Source organism: Phocoena phocoena, chromosome 18 (assembly GCF_963924675.1).
Source record: "Phocoena phocoena chromosome 18, mPhoPho1.1, whole genome shotgun sequence".
Lineage (NCBI taxonomy): Eukaryota > Metazoa > Chordata > Mammalia > Artiodactyla > Phocoenidae > Phocoena > Phocoena phocoena.
The window spans coordinates 37,814,723-37,831,677 of NC_089236.1; positions in this window are offsets into that span (position 1 = coordinate 37,814,723).

Sequence of the window (16,955 nt, forward strand, 5' to 3'; positions counted from 1 at the left end):
AGCCATTAATAAGGAGAGTGATGGAGAAAATTTCAAAGTTTAACTGTAGAAATAGAGAACTGATTGCACTGAAGAACTATATTATCACAAAACAAAACCAAAAACTTAGTAGAGGTGTGACATCAAAGGTCATTAAATAGAGGAGAGTTGTGTCATTTTATCCAAGCTTATCTATATCTGCATGATTGAAATGAACAGTACCACAAATAATAGAATCAACATTATGTTGAAGATGCTTGCTAGAGAACCGTGCCACACCAATGTCATGTGCACATTGTCTTCTATAGTTAACCCCTGTTAGCATGTTGGTGAAGCGATAGCACATGCCCAGGGGAACTGTGAAGATAACAGTATGGAACTACAAAGCAGTGAAAGAGGGCCTGAGAGTGATTAAGATGAACAGCTGTCTCTCTATTAACAGAATGTGAATCACTTGATTTAGCTGACATACCTCTTTCCTTTCTGTCATTCCCCAGTTCACATGTATCCCTCCTACTTAAAGGAATATCAACCTTGAAAAAAAAAATTACTCTTCCTTCATGATGAGCATTCATCTCTTGTTAAAACATCCATAATAAAAACAATTTGAGACAAGTTCAAATAATAAGAGATTCTTATGATATTGTAAGTATTCCCCAATGTGCTGATTTTCTTCCAGATATACTTTAGATTTTTCCAAAAGGGAGAGATCTACAATGGCACAATTCAAATTTAATAAAGCAGAAAAAGGCTGTATAGTTTTAGGTCAGATCACCATGCCTAGAAACAGTTTAATGACCTTAATTAACTTACTCTTATTTAATGACCCTGATTGGTATCCTGCTATGCTCAATGTACATACTTCGTGTGTAGGTTTTCAGCCTTATATTTTTAGTTAAAGACATCTTAACTTAATCACTGCTCAATTCACATGGAAAAGTAGAATTATTAATTAGTGATTTGTTGAGGCAGACTGAATGAAGGAGCATGGAATTAGAGTTAAGAAACAAAAATGTAATTTAGATACAATCTGTAACTAAGGGTTTAATCTTAGCTGAGGTATGTGTACTCTCTAGGGTTAGTTGAGATCCATCATAATATAGAGGTTAAGAGCATAGAGTCTCAAGCTAGACTGTGAATTTATACCCTTTTCCCATAGCTAAATTGTCACATAAATTTAGAAAAATTACTTACTCTCTTTGAGCTTTAGTTTTTTTATATGTAATATTGAACTAATAGTAATAATTACCTTATAGAGTATGGGGAAATGATCTGTATATGTTAAATAAAGATCACTAGAGTACATACCTCCACAGTTTGTTATGAAAGACAGATCAATTTCTTCAGAGAAATTGTCTGGTAGGTTTTCCCATAAGCATCTGTTCGATGATAACTGTTTTTATTAGTGCCATAAAAACAAGAACATTTGAGAACTCCTCAGTTGTAAGCAACATTTTGGGTGCAGTATAAGGAAGTCACACATGAATTTCATCACATTTTCAAAAGGCTATATGTTTTTATTAGTGCTGGATAATGAACTAATGAAATGTAGTGGTATTAAAAAAAAGTTTCATAATGTTCATGGATTCTGTAGATCAGGAGTTCTGACAGGGCACAGCAAGTATGGGTTGTGTCTGTACCATAATGCCTAGGCCTCAGCTGGGACGATCTGACTGACTGAGGATGACCAACTGAGGTTGCTCTGGTACTATTACTATGCAACACAGCGTCTTAATCTTTTTGTGTAAAACAGCACAAATTTTTATTAAGCTCACAGGTTCTGCGTACTGGGAAGTTAAAGATGGAACTACAGCTGGAAAGACTCAAATGGCTAAGGAGTAGAAGAATTAAGCCTGGAGGATCCATTTCTAAGATGTTTTTGTCATTCGTATGTCTGGAACCAGGTCTGGAATGACTGTGGGGTGGGCTCAGCTGGGACTACAAACCAAAGAGCCAACAGATGGCTTTGTCATTGGCTTATGCTTTTGCATAATGGTGGCTGTGTTTTAGAGGGACAGTATGAGAGGGGGTTGATGGAGAGCATCCCGAAAGGACCAAGTAGACTTGGCAGTCACATACTGTGTCTTCTCCTGGGCTCTATCTTTCAAAGCAGTCATAAAACAGGACAGATTCAAGGAGATGGCCATACACTCCATCAATGGGAGAATGTCCAAAATTTCAGGGGAAATATTTTAAAACCACCACACAATTTGATACAAAATATAAAGAACTACTTTTGTTCTTCCTATGTCTAAGAGTTTATGCATAACTTCCTTTTAAGTTTAGAATCAGTTTTGAGCATTCAGGTTTATAAATTATTTTAATCTCCATGTAACACTCCTCTCACTTTAAATTCCTCAACATGCTGAAAGAAAACTCATCAATATTTTTAAAAATCCAGATTATTCTCTGGACCTTCTTTTTTATTTTTTTAGAAAAAAAAGAGAATCATAATTTTGTTAGGAAACTAAACTCAACAACATTCTTGATATTTATCTAATTATCTACCTCCATATTTATTCTGTCATCAAATATTTTCAAATCTTTCTTGCTGAATTCTTTCACAAATGCCTTTTTATTCCATTCCCATTTAACATTAGTTCAAATCTTTATCGTATTTTATGGGGATTATTAAATAATTTTCTTCCTGTTCACCCAGTCTTTGGTTATTCCCTCCTTTAACTATCCCTCCACCTTGCAAAACTCTTTGACCCAAAACAAAGCAATGTAAATGTTAAGCACTGATTAAAGAGTTTCAATTTATTAAAAATTTATAGAATCAATTCAGGATACCTTTTCTCAGGGCACTTTTGTTAGAAACATTGTATCTAACCTAAAAGTTCTGTTATTAATATATCATGTGAATGATTATTTGAATGGTCTGGTCATTCAGTTAAAGACACAGAACCAGAGAAATACAAGCAATAGCCCCAGGCTCCTGAAGAATCAAATTTACTCCCATTGATGTTTTAAGACTACATTGATGCTGACCTTCAGTTCAGCATCAATGAAAAGAGAAAAGCTACTCTCAAAATTGCAGAATCAAGGCCAGATGGAGCCCAGATGACAAAACCTTTCAAATCCACTAGTTGTCCTGATTAAACTTTTAAATGTTCCACACAAGCCAAGTTTGTCTGCACATTGTTCTTCTTTTACAACGAAACCTATTCAGAGTCCTTATTTTTTTCCCTCAAATTTTCAACATATATGAACTCTCTTCTCTTTCCTTTTCATTTTAGCAACCAGAGGTCTCACATTTGTATAAACATCAGAAGTTTCTTTATCATGAAAACTTTGTAAGTTTGTTTAAAAATGCACATTTTTTTATACCAAGCCCAAAGCTATTAATTCATATATGGGACTGGTGCTAAAAATCTGTATTTTATCAACTGAAAATTTGAGGTTTTATCACCATCAGAAGATTCTAATGAGGCTGACCAATGCCAGACAGCTATTAAGGGAAAATGTTCTAAAGATAATTTAATAGGCCTCCACTCAAAATGAAGTTCAAATATCAACTTTGTAGGAATCTATCCCCATTTTATGAAGATGAAATTAAATAATCATATGACCTTTTTAAAATATTTTCTAAGATGGAATATTGTAGTAAAAGTTGTCTAAGGAAAAAATCAGACAATTTTGCTTTTTCTTCCAACTTGGTGTAAACATGATGATTTAAATTCCTTTCTGAGCATTTTTTTTTCACCTGAAATACAAGAAAGATGATACATACCTCCTTATTTCCTAAATATGTTATGAACATCAATTATTGGGCTTGAAAATAGACTTGCAAACATATATATTACACATATTTAGAAAATTGAACTCAATTTTTTAAGGTTTAAACTATGCTCTGATCTATTTGTTTGCTATTTTTGTTTTGTTTTGTTTTTTGGTTAATTTGTTGTTATTGTTCATATTCTCCCAATGGACTGTGAATCCCTCAAGGAAAGGGATTTAGACTCTTCAGCCTCCTGAAATTTATTTTATTCCAGTACATGTTAACTATAAGTTTTTAATATTGACTATATGCTGAGATTTGGCAAAACTAGACCTGTTTATGCTGAATTCTTTCCCACACTTAGATCCTGGTAGAATGTATATGGCCATACTTCCTGATCCCAGTGATAATTTGCTTCTATCTTTTTCCTTATGTCTATCTTTATGGCTTTCATTCTTTTTTGTCTTTAATAGCATCTTTGTTATGAGATTTGTTTTGAATTCAAAAGTAATACCTATTTATTTTAAAAAGTCAAATACAGAGAAGCACAAAAATAAAAGTAAGTAACCTCACCATCCCATTCTAATTATATAAACCCTGAGATAAGTATTAAGTCTGTTGTAGTTCCTCTCCTATCCTCCTCTAAGTTAATAAATAATTAACTAATATATATATATGTATATATATAATCTCCACACACATGCATACACACACATACCCACAATGAAGGTGAGGGTAGGGTTAAACGTGGCACAATATTACACATTGGGGAGCACAGAATCAAATGTCTACATAACCAGCCATTTACCTGGTTTAACTATGTTAACCAGGTAACGTAGAACAGTTAAGTTTCTCTGAAGTAAGGCCATGGAAGTGGTGGGGACAGGGGCTAACTGAAGAGTTTCTCTCTCTCTAAAGAAGGCAGTTACCATGTGGGAATGTAAGCCTAGGTTTGCAATGTCTTCCAGCTTTTCAAAAGACCAAAACCAAACAAACAAGCAAACAAACAAAAACCAAACCAAAAAAAAAAAAAAAAAAACTCTCTTAATTTACTATAAAATGTCCTCATTTTTAAAACTCTATGAAGAATACATAAACACATTTCTAGGTAGAATCATTTCTCTTAAATAGTATTTAGGGTTGTCTGATACAGAATTTATTACTGAAAAGTGATTGAGATTCTCATTGTATAATATCCAAGGTGTGTTATGGAACATTTTCTGATAGGTTTCCTTTTGTTAAAAATAAACATTTCTTTTCAGGCATTGATGATAGAGGTTCTCATTAAATGTTTACCTTAATCACGTGATTTAGTCGATGTCTGCCCTGTTTCTCAATGGCAGCATGAGTTACCATTTCTCTTATGGTAGATGATAAGCATCTTGGGAGAGATACTGAGATTTTGCAAATCCCATTTCTCCTCACACTTTTGGCTCCTGGGTAGCAGAGTAAGGGGTATAAAAGAATTCTGTACTTTTTTTTTGAGGGGGAGTGGGTAATCTTACTTTAATTCCAAAACATTCAAAATAAAAGATTTTAAAAATTCACCTCTCTCTCTTTTTTATTTGTTTGGTTTGAAATTAAAACTAGTTTGTAATTGATACCTAGATTTTTCTGCTTGCTACATATCTGCTTATGCAACTTTTTTGTTCAAAATTGTTTTTCTAGATTATATCAAGTTTTTTCTTCAATCATTTCTAACATCTTGGCATTAAGAAGTATTTCAGTCATATCTCTTATAGGATAGAGGGGTATCAGTACTACCTGAGACCCAAGGCATAGCGAGAGAAATTATTGAAGAAAGAGGTTATCACAATGTTGAACCAAACAATTCACCTTGGTCTTTCTTTCAGAATTCACTGAAATTACCAAATTCTGGATCATCTTACTTCTCTACTATATTAAAAGGCAGATATCTTAAAGAAGAAGGGTTTAGGGTTCCTTTAGCTGGAACTTATACTCATGCAATTAAAAAAAAAAAAAAGAAAAAAATCCCAGACAGAAATATAACTATGTTGCAGACTTACTGAAAACTTGGGTTATAGGTAACAGGATTACAGTTGTATTACAGTATATTGGTTTAATATTTTCCTTTTATGCAATATGTAGCTATATGTGTTCTTCAATCCACTATCACATTGCTGATTTTTTAAAAATAATATAGTTTTGAATCAGTTCCTTAGAGAATGATACCAATTAAAAGTTAGTACATTTTAAAATCATGAAATAAATGAACAACTTACCTTTCCTTAAAAAAATGTTTGTTACAATATTTCATTGATACAACAACAAAGAAAGCATATTGCTACTTATATACTTTATGATATCAAAAATGTTAATAAAAATAGGATATTTTTTCTTTATGGTTTATTTAGAATTTCTTTTGCAGTCAGCACCTATTCCGTTTGTTTTCTTTCCTTTAGACTTTAAAAGAATAATTGCAAAATACATTTAAAGAACTTTCATCAAGATGTCTTTGAAAGTAAAAATAAAAAACAATTCAAAATTTCTCAAAATGGTTTTCTCCAAATTGGTTCTGTAATTCTGTGCCTCTTTATTCTGTGCTTATTTTGTCTTTTCAAAGATCTCCTCTAGGCTACCTTGCAGCATGTTTTATGGATCCGTGATTCTGCTGATTGTTTTTTCTCACCAAGGTCATTAGTGGGGCCCTCCTATCTCAGTCTCCAATTTTCACATAGACTTTCATCTGTCTTACAATTCATAATCCTAGTATCTGTGTATTTCCTGGGATCCTCAACTAGAGAGCCTGCATAGTTTGGGTTGGTTTCATTTTTCACATTGTTTCCTGTATTATTGATTATGCTAGTTTCCTCTTATTATTAAAGTGTAGAATATATAATATTTATTTAACATCTACTACGTTCCAGGCACTGTGAAATTTTTTTTATAATTCTTATATTGTTCAATCCCTCCAAAAACCCCAAGTGGAAAAACTCTTATTATTTCCTCTTTATAAGCAGGAAAATTCAGTATGATCTTGTCCAAAGTCATAAGTTAGCAAGCATCAGAAATGAGATTTGAGCACGAATCTGATTTCAGACCTTGATTTCCTGGCCAATTCTCTTCACTGCTTAATTATTTTATTTCTTCTACATAATTCTACCAAAACCAAGTATTTCAGTGCTTTAAATAAGTTCAACTAGCAGTATTCTTACTCACTAATAGTTTTTAAAAAGTAAAGAAGCCACATGATTTTTGAATAAGAATTCTTAAATTCAAATATATTTGTTAGAAAATTTGCTAAAATAGCAAATGAGAGAGGGAAATGAAAACAAATAGACTCAGAAAATACTCTATATCCCTAAAACATGAATAATTTATTTTTCATTAATTCATTTGATTATTCATGGTGAATTTTTAGCATATTATAAAATATTATCTTTAAATGCACTTCAAAATTCTCATCAGTCTCTTTCTTTTTGAAATTTATCTCTGCCTGTTTTTTTTTTTATTTTAATGGATCTTTATTGTAGTATAACTGCTTCACAATACTGTGTTAGTTTCTGTTGTACACCAAAGTGAATCAGCTATATATATACAAATGTCCCCACGTCCGCCCCCTCTGGACCTCCCTCCCATCCTCTCTATCCCACCCCTCTAGGTCATAGCAAAGCACTGAGCTGATCTCCCTGTGCTATGTGGCTGCTTCCCACTAGCTAACTATTTTACATTCACTAATGTATATATGTCAATGCTACTCTCACTTCGCCCCAGCTTCCCCCTCCCATCCCATGTCCTCAAGTCCATTCTCTATGTCTACGCCTTTATTCCTGCCCTGCAAATATGTTCATCAGTACCATTTTTTTTTTAGATTCCATATATATGCATTAGCATATGGTATTTGTTTTTCTCATTCTGACTTACTTCACTCTGTATGACAGACTCTTTGTCCATCTACCTCACTATAGATAACTCAGTCGCATTTCTTTTTATGGCTGAGTAATACTTCATTGTATATATGTGCCACATCTTCTTTATCCATTCATCTGTCGATGGACATTTAGGTTGGTTCCATGACCTGGCTATTGTAAATAGTGCTGCAGTGAACATTGTGGTACATGTCTCTTTCTGAATTATGGTTTTCTCAGGGTATATGCCCAGTAGTGGGATTGCTGGGTCATATGGTAGTTCTATTTTTAGTTTTTTAAGGAACCTCCATACTGTTTCCCACAGTGGTTGTATCAATTTACATACCCACTAACAGTGCTGGAGGGTTCTGTTTTCACCACACCATTTCTAGATTTTTTGATAATTGCCATTCTGATTGGTGTGAGGTGATTATCTCATTGTAGTTTTGATTTGCATTTCTCTAAAACACAGCAATGTTGAGCATCTTTTCATGTGCCTCTTGGCCATCTGTATGTCTTCCTTGATGAAATGTCTATTTAGGTTTTCCTTCCATTTTTTAATTGGATCTTTTTTTTTGATATTGAGATTCATGTGCTATTTTTTATTTTGGAGATTAATCCTTTGTCTCTTGTTTCATTTGCAAATATTTTCTCCCATTCTGAGGGTTGTCTTTTTGTCTTGTTTATAGTTTCCTTTGCTGTGCAAAAGCTTTTAAGTTTAATTAAGTCCTATTTGTTTATTTTTGTTTTGATTTCTGTTACTCTAAGAGGTGGGTCAAAAAAGATCTTGGTGTCCTTTATGTCAAAGAGTGTTTTTCCTGTTTTCCTCTAAGAGTTTTATAGTGTCCAGTCTTACATTTAGGACTTTAAGCCATGTGAAGTTTATTTTTGTGTATGGTATCAGATAATGTTCCAATTTCAATCTTTTACATGTAGCTGTCCAGTTTTCCCCACACCACTTATTGAAGAGGCTGTCTTTTCTCCATTGTACGTTCTTGCCTCCATTGTCGTTAATTAGGTGACCATATGTGTGTGGGTTTATCTCTGGGCATTCTATCCTATACCATTGATCTATATTTCTGTTTTTGTGCCAGTAACATGCTGTCTTGATTACTGTAGCTTTCTGGTATAGTTTGAAGTTGGGGAGCGTGGTTCCTCCAACTCCGTTTTTCTTTCTCAAGATTCCTTTGGCTATTTGAGGTCTTTTGTGTTTCCATACAAATTGTAAAATTTTTTGTTCTAATTCTGAGGAATGTCTTTGGTAGTTTGATAGGGATTGCACTGAATCTGTAGATTGCTTTGGGTAGTATAGTCATTTTCACAATATTGATTCTTCCAATCCAAGAACATGGTATATCTCTCCATTTGTTTGGATCATCTTTGATTTTTTTCATCAGATTTCTGAGTACAAGTCTTTCACCTCCTTAGGCAGGTTTATTCCTAGGTATTTTATTCTTTTTGTTGTGATGGTAAATTGGAGTGTTTCCTTAATTTCTCTTTCTAATTTTTCATTGTTGGTGTAAAGGAATGTCAGAGATTTTTGTGCATTGATTTTGTATCCTGCACCTGCAACCTTACCAAATTCATTGATTGTCTCTACTAGTTTACTGGTGGCATCTTTAGGATTTTCTATGTATAGTATCATGTCATCTGTAAACAGTGATAGTTTTACTTCTCCTTTTCCAATTTGGATTCCTTTTTTTTTTTTTTTCCATCTCTGATTTCTGTGGCTAAAATTTCCAAAACTATGTTGAATAATAGTGGCAAGAGTGGACATCCTTGTCTTGTTCCTGATCTTAGCGGAAATGCTTTCAGTTTTTGGTGAAGTATGATGATGAGTATGATGCTTGCTGTGGGTTTGCCATATATGGCCTTTATTATGTTGGGGTAGTTTCCCTCTATGCACATTTTCTGGAGAGTTTTTATCATAAATGAGTGTTGAATTTTGTTAAAAGAATTTTCTGCATCTATTGAGATGATCATTTGGTTTTTATTCCTTAATTTGTTAATGTGGTGTATCACATTGATTGATTTGTGTATATTGAAGAATCCTTGCATCCCTGGGATAAACCCCACTTGATCGTGGTGTATGATCCTTTTAATGTGCTGTTGGATTCTGTTTGCTGGTATTTTGTTCTGGATTTTGGCATCTATGTTCATCAGTAATATTGGCCTATAATTTTTGTTTTTTGTGATATCTTTTTCAGGTTTTGGTATCAGGATGATGGTGGCCTCATAGAATGAATTTGGGAGTGTTTCTCCTTCTGCAATTTTTTGGAACAGTTTGAGAAGGATGGGTGCTACCTCTTCTCTAAATATTTGTAAGAATTCACCTGTGAAGCCATCTGGTCCTGTATTTTTGTTTGTTGGAAGACTTTTAATTATGGTTTCAATTGCATTGTTTGTAATATGTATGCTTATATTTTCTAATTCTTCCTATTTCAGTCTTGGAAAATTGTACCTTTCCAAGAATTTGTCCATTTCTTCATGGTTGTCCATTTTATTGGCATATAGTTGTTTGTAGTAGTCTCTTATAATCCTTTGTCTTTCTGTGGTGTCAGTTGTGATTTCTTCTTTTCATTTCTAATTTTATTGATTTGCATCCTCTCCCTTTTTTTTTATCTTGATGAGTCTAGCTAAGGGTTTATCACTTTTTTTTTAAATCTTTTCAAAGAACCAGCTTTTGGTTTTATTGTTCTTTGCTTATTCTATTTCTTCTCTGATCTCTATGATTTCTTTCCTTCTACTGACTTTGGGTTTTCTTTGTTCTTATTTCTCTAGTTGTTTTAAGTGTAAGATTAGATTGTTTATTTGAGATTTTTCTTGATTCTTGAGGTGAGATTGAATTGCTATAAAGTTCCCTCTTAGAACTGCTTTTGCTGCATCCCATATTTTTTGGGTTTTGTGTTGTTTTTGTCATTTGTTTCTATGTATTTTTTAAATTTCTTCTTTGATTTCTGTAGTGATCTCTTGGTTATTCAGTAGTGTACTGTTTAGCTTCTACGTATTTGTGTTTTTTACAATTTTTTTCCTGTAATTGATTTCCAATCTCAGAGCAATTTGGTCAGAAAAGATGCTTGATAAAATTTCAATTTTCTTAAATTTTCTGAGTCTTTATTTGTGACCCAATATGTGATCTATCCTGGAGAATATTCCGTGTACACTTGAAAAAAAAAAGTGTATTCTGCCACTTTTGGGTGGAATGTTCTATAAATATCAAATTAAATCTATCTGGTCTATTGTGTCATTTAAAGCTTGTGTTTCCTTATTCATTTTCTGTTTGGATGATCTGTCCATTGGTGTAAGTGGGGTGTTAAAGTTCCCTAATATTATTGTGTTACTGTTGATTTCTCCTTTCATGGTTGTTAGAATTTGCCTTATGTATTGAAGTGTTCCTATGTTGGGTGCATAAACATTTATAATTGTTATATCTTGGATTGATCCTTTGATCATTATGTAGTGCCCCTCCTTATCTTTTATAACAGTCTTTATTTTAAAGTCTCTTTTATTTGATATGAGTATTGCTACTCCAGCTTTCTTTTTTTTTTTTTTTTTTTTTGCTGTACATGGGCCTCTCACTGTTGTGGCCTCTCCCGTTGCGGAGCACAGGCTCCAGACGTGCAGGCTCAGCAGCCATGGCTCACGGGCCCAGCCGCTCCGTGGCATGTGGGATCTTCCTGGACCGGGGCATGAACCCGTGACCCCTGCATCGGCAGGCAGACTCTCAACCACTGCGCCACCAGGGAAGCCCTCCAGCTTTCTTTTGATTTCCATTTGCATGGAATATCTTTTCCCATCCCTTCACTTTCAGTCTGTATGTGTCCTTAGGTCTAAAGTGGGTCTCTTGTAGACAGCATATATATGGGTCTTTTTATTTTGTATACATTCAGCCAGTCTGTGTCTTTTGGTTGGGGCATTTAATCCATTTACATCCAAGGTTATTATCAATTTGTATGTTCCTATTACCATTGTCATAATTGTTTTGGGTTTGTTTTTATGGGTCTTTTTCTTCTCTTGTGTTTGCCACTAGAGAAGCTTCTTTAACATTTTATGTAAAACTGGTTTTGTGGTGCTGAATTCTCTTAGCATTTTCTTGTCTGAAAGGCTTATGATTTCTCCATTGAATCTGACAGAGATACTTGCTGGGTCGAGTAATCTGGTTGTAGGATTTTCTCTTTCATCACTTTAAGTATATCCTGTCACTCCCTTCTGGCCTGCAGAGTTTCTCCTGAAAATTAAGCTGATAACCTTATGGGGATTCCTTTGTGTGTTATTTTATGTTTTTCCCTTGCTGCTTTTAATATTTTTTCCTTGAATTTAATTTTTGTTACTTTGATTAATGTGTGTCTTGGTGTATTTCTCCTAGGGTTTATCCTGTATGGGACTCTCTGTGCTTTCTGCATTTGGGTAACTATTTCCTGTCTCATGTTAGTGAAGTTTTCCACCATAATCTGTTCAAATATTTTCTCAGAGCTTTTCTTTTTCTATTCTTCTTCTGGGACCCCTATAATTCAAATGGTGTGTTTACTGTTGTCCCAGAGGTCTCTGAGAGTGTCTTCAATTCTTTTCATTCTTTTTTCTTTATTCTGCTCCTCAGCAGTTATTTCTACCATTTTGTCTTCCAAGTCACTTATTTTTCTTCTGCCTCAGTTATTATGTTATTGATTCCTTCTAGTGTATTTTTAATTTCAGTTATTGTGTTGTTCATCTGTTTGTTCTTTAGTTATCCTAGATCCTTGTTAAACATTTCTTGTATTTTTCTCTATCTGTGCCTCTGCTCTATTTCTGAATTTCAGTATCATCTTTACTATCATTACTCCAAATTCTTTTTCAGGTAGATTGCTTATTTACTTTTTTTTTTTCTTTTCTTTTTTATGTTTTTTTTTTGTAACATCTTTATTGCGGTATAATTGTTTTACAATGGTGTGTTAGTTTCTGCCCCATAACAAAGTGAATCAATTATACATATACATATGTTCCCATATGTCTTCCCTCTTGCGTCTCCCTCCCTCCCACCCTCCCAATCCCACCCCTCCAGGCTGCCACAAAGCACCGAGCCAATATCCCTGTGCTATGTGGCTGCTGCCCACTAGTTATCTACTTTACTACGTTTGTTAGTGTGCATATGTCCATGACTCTCTCTCATCCTGTCACAGCTCACCCTTCCCCCTCCCCATATCCTCAAGTCCGTTCTCCAGTAGGTCTGCATCTTTATTCCTGTCTTACCCCTAGGTTCTCCATGACATTTTTTTTCTTAAATTCCATATATATGTGTTAGCATATGGTATTTGTCTTTTTCTTTCTGACTTACTTCACTCTGTATGATAGACTCTAGGTCTATCCATCTCATTACAAATAGCTCAATTTTGTTTCTTTTTAAGGCTGAGTAATATTCCATTGTATATATGTGCCACATCTTCTTTACCCATTCATCTGATGATGGGCACTTAGGTTGTTTCCATCTCTGGGCTATTGTAAATAGAGCTGCAATGAACATTTTGGTACATGACTCTTTTTGAATTTTGGTTTTCTCAGGGTATATGCCCAGTAGTGGGATTGCTGGGTCATATGGTAATTCTATTTGTAGTTTTTTAAGGAACCTCCATACTGTTCTCCATAGTGGCTGAACCAATTCACATTCCCACCAGCAGTGCAAGAGTGTTCCCTTTTCTCCACACCCTCTCCAGCATTTATTGTTTCTAGATTTTTTGATGATGGCCATTCTGACTGGTGTGAGATATCTCATTGTAGTTTTGATTTGCATTTCTCTAATGATTAATGATGTTGAGCATTCTTTCATGTGTTTGTTGGCATTCTGTATATCTTCTTTGGAGAAATGTCTATTTAGGTCTTCTGCCCATTTTTGGATTGGATTGTTTGTTTTTTTGTTATTGAGCTGCATGAGCTGCTTGTAAATTTTGGAGATTAATCCTTTGTCAGTTGCTTCATTTGCAAATATTTTCTTCCGTTCTGAGGGTTGTCTTTTGGTCTTTATGGTTTCCTTTGCTGTGCAAAAGCTTTGAAGTTTCATTAGGTCCCATTTGTTTATTGTTGTTTTTATTTCCGTTACTCTAGGAGGTGGGTCAGAAAGGATCTTGCTGTAATTTATGTCATAGAGTGTTCTTCCTATGTTTTCCTCTAAGAGTTTGATAGTTTCTGGCCTTACATTTAGGTCTTTAATCCATTTTGAACTTATTTTTGTGTATGGTGTTAGGGAGTGATCTAATTACTTTTCATTTATTTGTTCTTGTTGGTTTTTACCCATTTCCTTCATCTGTGATGTACTTTTTGCCATCTAATTTTTTTTTTTTTTTTTTTTTATGAGTGGGATTGTGTTCCTGTCTTACTGGTTGTTTTGCCTGAGGCTTCTGACACTCGAGTTTGTAGGCTGTTAGGTAGAGCTGGGTCTTGGAGCTGAGATGATGACCTCCATGAGACCTCACTCCAATGAATATTCCCTGGCGTCTGAGGTTTCCTGTTTAGTCTAGTGGTTCAGACTCAGAGCTCCACTGCAGGAGATTCATCCTGACCCTGGCTTGTGAACCAAAATCCCACAACCCATGTGGGTGGCAAAAAAAAAAAAAAAAGAGAACAAAGTAAAAAATAAAATTAGACTAGGAAACTAACAAACATGTTTGAAAGAATAAAAAAATAAAATTATAGATGAACCAATAACCAGAAGGTACAACTATACCACAATAGTAAAAAAGATGAGGGGAAAAAAAGAAAGGGAGGTAAAGGCCTTGGCTGAGGACGGTGGGGCCTAAGCAAGGGCAGTGGGTGCGGCCTATGCTTAGAACCCACAGGGCTGTAAAATGCCCTGGGGGTTGTGGGGGGTGGGGCTTAGGCTCAACAGAACAGAAGGGGCCCAGGCGTGTCCCCCACCACTGTTCTCAGAGGGCAGGGAACTTCACCTGGGAGCCCAGCAGTCTTCCCTGGCTCGATTGGGCAGGGCAAATACTCTCCACTCTTCTCCTGCTCCTGCCGGAGGGCTTCTCCTGCCTGTTTCTCCTGATCTCCCTGGCCTCAGGGACACTGATCTGATCTGGCCTTCACTTCTCCTCCCCCTTCAGTTCCCCCACTTCCTACCAGTTCACTTGGGGTTCCTCCCATCTCCTTAGGTGTCAGGGTCCCCCACCAGTAGCCTGCAGGCACCCTAGTTGTGGGGAGATGCTAATTTGACATCTTCCCACACTGCCATCTTCTATCTCTTCTTCATCATTTTCTTATAACCTAATTTTTCTTCTCTTTTTGTCAAATAAGGAAATAAAAGCCATAATTGATTTGTACATTGACTAATTATGCATTGTGCATACCCTGTGCTGTGCCTGCAAAGTCACATGAAGAGGTATTGTTTCCCTGTAGGAAAGAATCTTTATCTTGGAAAGAGGTGGGTCCTGAGCACAGAAGAAAAAATGTTTACATTGATAGGTAAGAAAGGGTGCTTCTCTCTTCACCTTGTCCCTGGTGAATGGAAGAAAGAAACAACCTATGACACCATGAAACTCATGCTCTAGTAGTGGAGACTGAGAAATATTTAGCTCAGCAAGGGGCCATAAAATGTTTCTCAAGAGATACTGACACTGGTGTTTTCTCATGTGGTTGAGGGATGAGCAAGATGGTTGGGGTTAGGCAGTTATTTGCTATAGAGAACATCTTGTACAAAGTCAGAGGATGAGAAAGCATGCAGGTTTGGTCAGGTGTTGAGTCTAAGGACGTTGGTTGGTCAAGGTCAGATCATGGAGGACTTTACATCTTCCAACACCATTTAGACTTTACTCAGTTGGTAACAGGGAGTAATATTATGATAAAATGGCATCTGCTGCATATATCCAAACCACTAATTTTTGCTATAAGAATTACCTTTGCTTTGCCACATACTGCTTTATGTTTTAATATACTTAGTGATATAATTCTGGCTTCAGACACTATTATTTCTGTCAACCTCACCAATATAATTGAGCATGTTTTAGATTCTTGAAATATAAGGGTCATTTTGTATGTGTATATGATATTAGATTTTCCATTAGGGCTCTAATTCTTCTGACCCGCCCTGACCTTGAGCTCATCAATTTTTGCATAGTTGACTGGGCTCGTCCCTGAATTTTCTTTTAAGAAAGTTGATGAGTGAGGAATTTTTAAAAGTAATACATTTGAGAAGTTTTCCCTTCAAAAATTGCTGTTCTTTAATTGAACTTACAAATTTAATAAGGTTTTTTAATGTTATTTTAATGCAATTCTAATAATTCTGAAAACTCCTAAAAAATAAAAGACATAAAGACCCCAATAGGTAAAAGACCTAGTGCCAAAAATTTTTTTTAAAGTGTGTATATGGTCTTCCCTGGTGGTGCAGTGGCTGAGAGTCCGCCTGCTGATGCAGGGGATGCAGGGAACACAGGTTCATGCCCCAGTCCGGGAAGATCCCACATGCCTCGGAGCAGTTGGGCCCGTGAGCCATGGCCGCTGATCCTGCGCGTCCGGAGCCTGTACTCCGCAATGGGAGAGACCACAACCGTGAGAGGTCCGCGTACCGCAAAAAAAAAAAAAAAAAAAAAAAAGTGTGTATATGTGTGCAGCCGTCTATCAGGTATGGGTGTGCATCTGCATATTTGTTGCCAGTAAAAGTATTACATCAGTAAACAAAGAACTGTGGGAAAAAATGTACTGTTGTATGATACAGTAAAACCCAAGGATGAAAGCTGTATACATATATCTAGATAGCTAAAAGTATACACAGACAATAGCATGGCATCATGTAATTTAGCCTATTCATTACATCTCCAGGTTATAATTTACTCTGAGGTCTCAGTTTTTCTGCTCTCAGTCAGCATCCATAAAGAGGATACATGTTCAACCTGAATTTTATTTTGGAGTCAGAGATAAGCAGAGCATTTTCTTCCCTCTTATCTAAAGCCCACCCATATTGATCTCCAATATTTGAGAAAGCCCACACCTTTCATTCTCAGCTAATTCCTGCTGGAAATATTTACTGTTTCTGAAGAGTTTTTATTTATTCATAAATGTATATAGCCCTCAGTACACTAACCTTTTTATTCTTGCCTGAAATAACTACATCTGTAATAAGAGGAATATTTCACCTTATCAAGGTACTCACTGATGAGCACTATTCTAGGAACTAGGAGTAAAATGATGAGTTAACACATGATCTCTGCTCTCAAGTCTCTTACACTCAAGGCCAAGGTTCTGAAAAGTTCTACAGAGCTGAAGTTTAAGAACCACTTGAAAAGGGATGTAAAGTGTATTATTCTGAGGGAGAGAATCTATGGTTACAACAACACAGTGCTCAGTATTTTTTTTCAAGATGGCCATAAGTTCTTCTAAAGCACAAGGCTAAAGTAAAGCCCTGTAGATGATTATGTTCATAT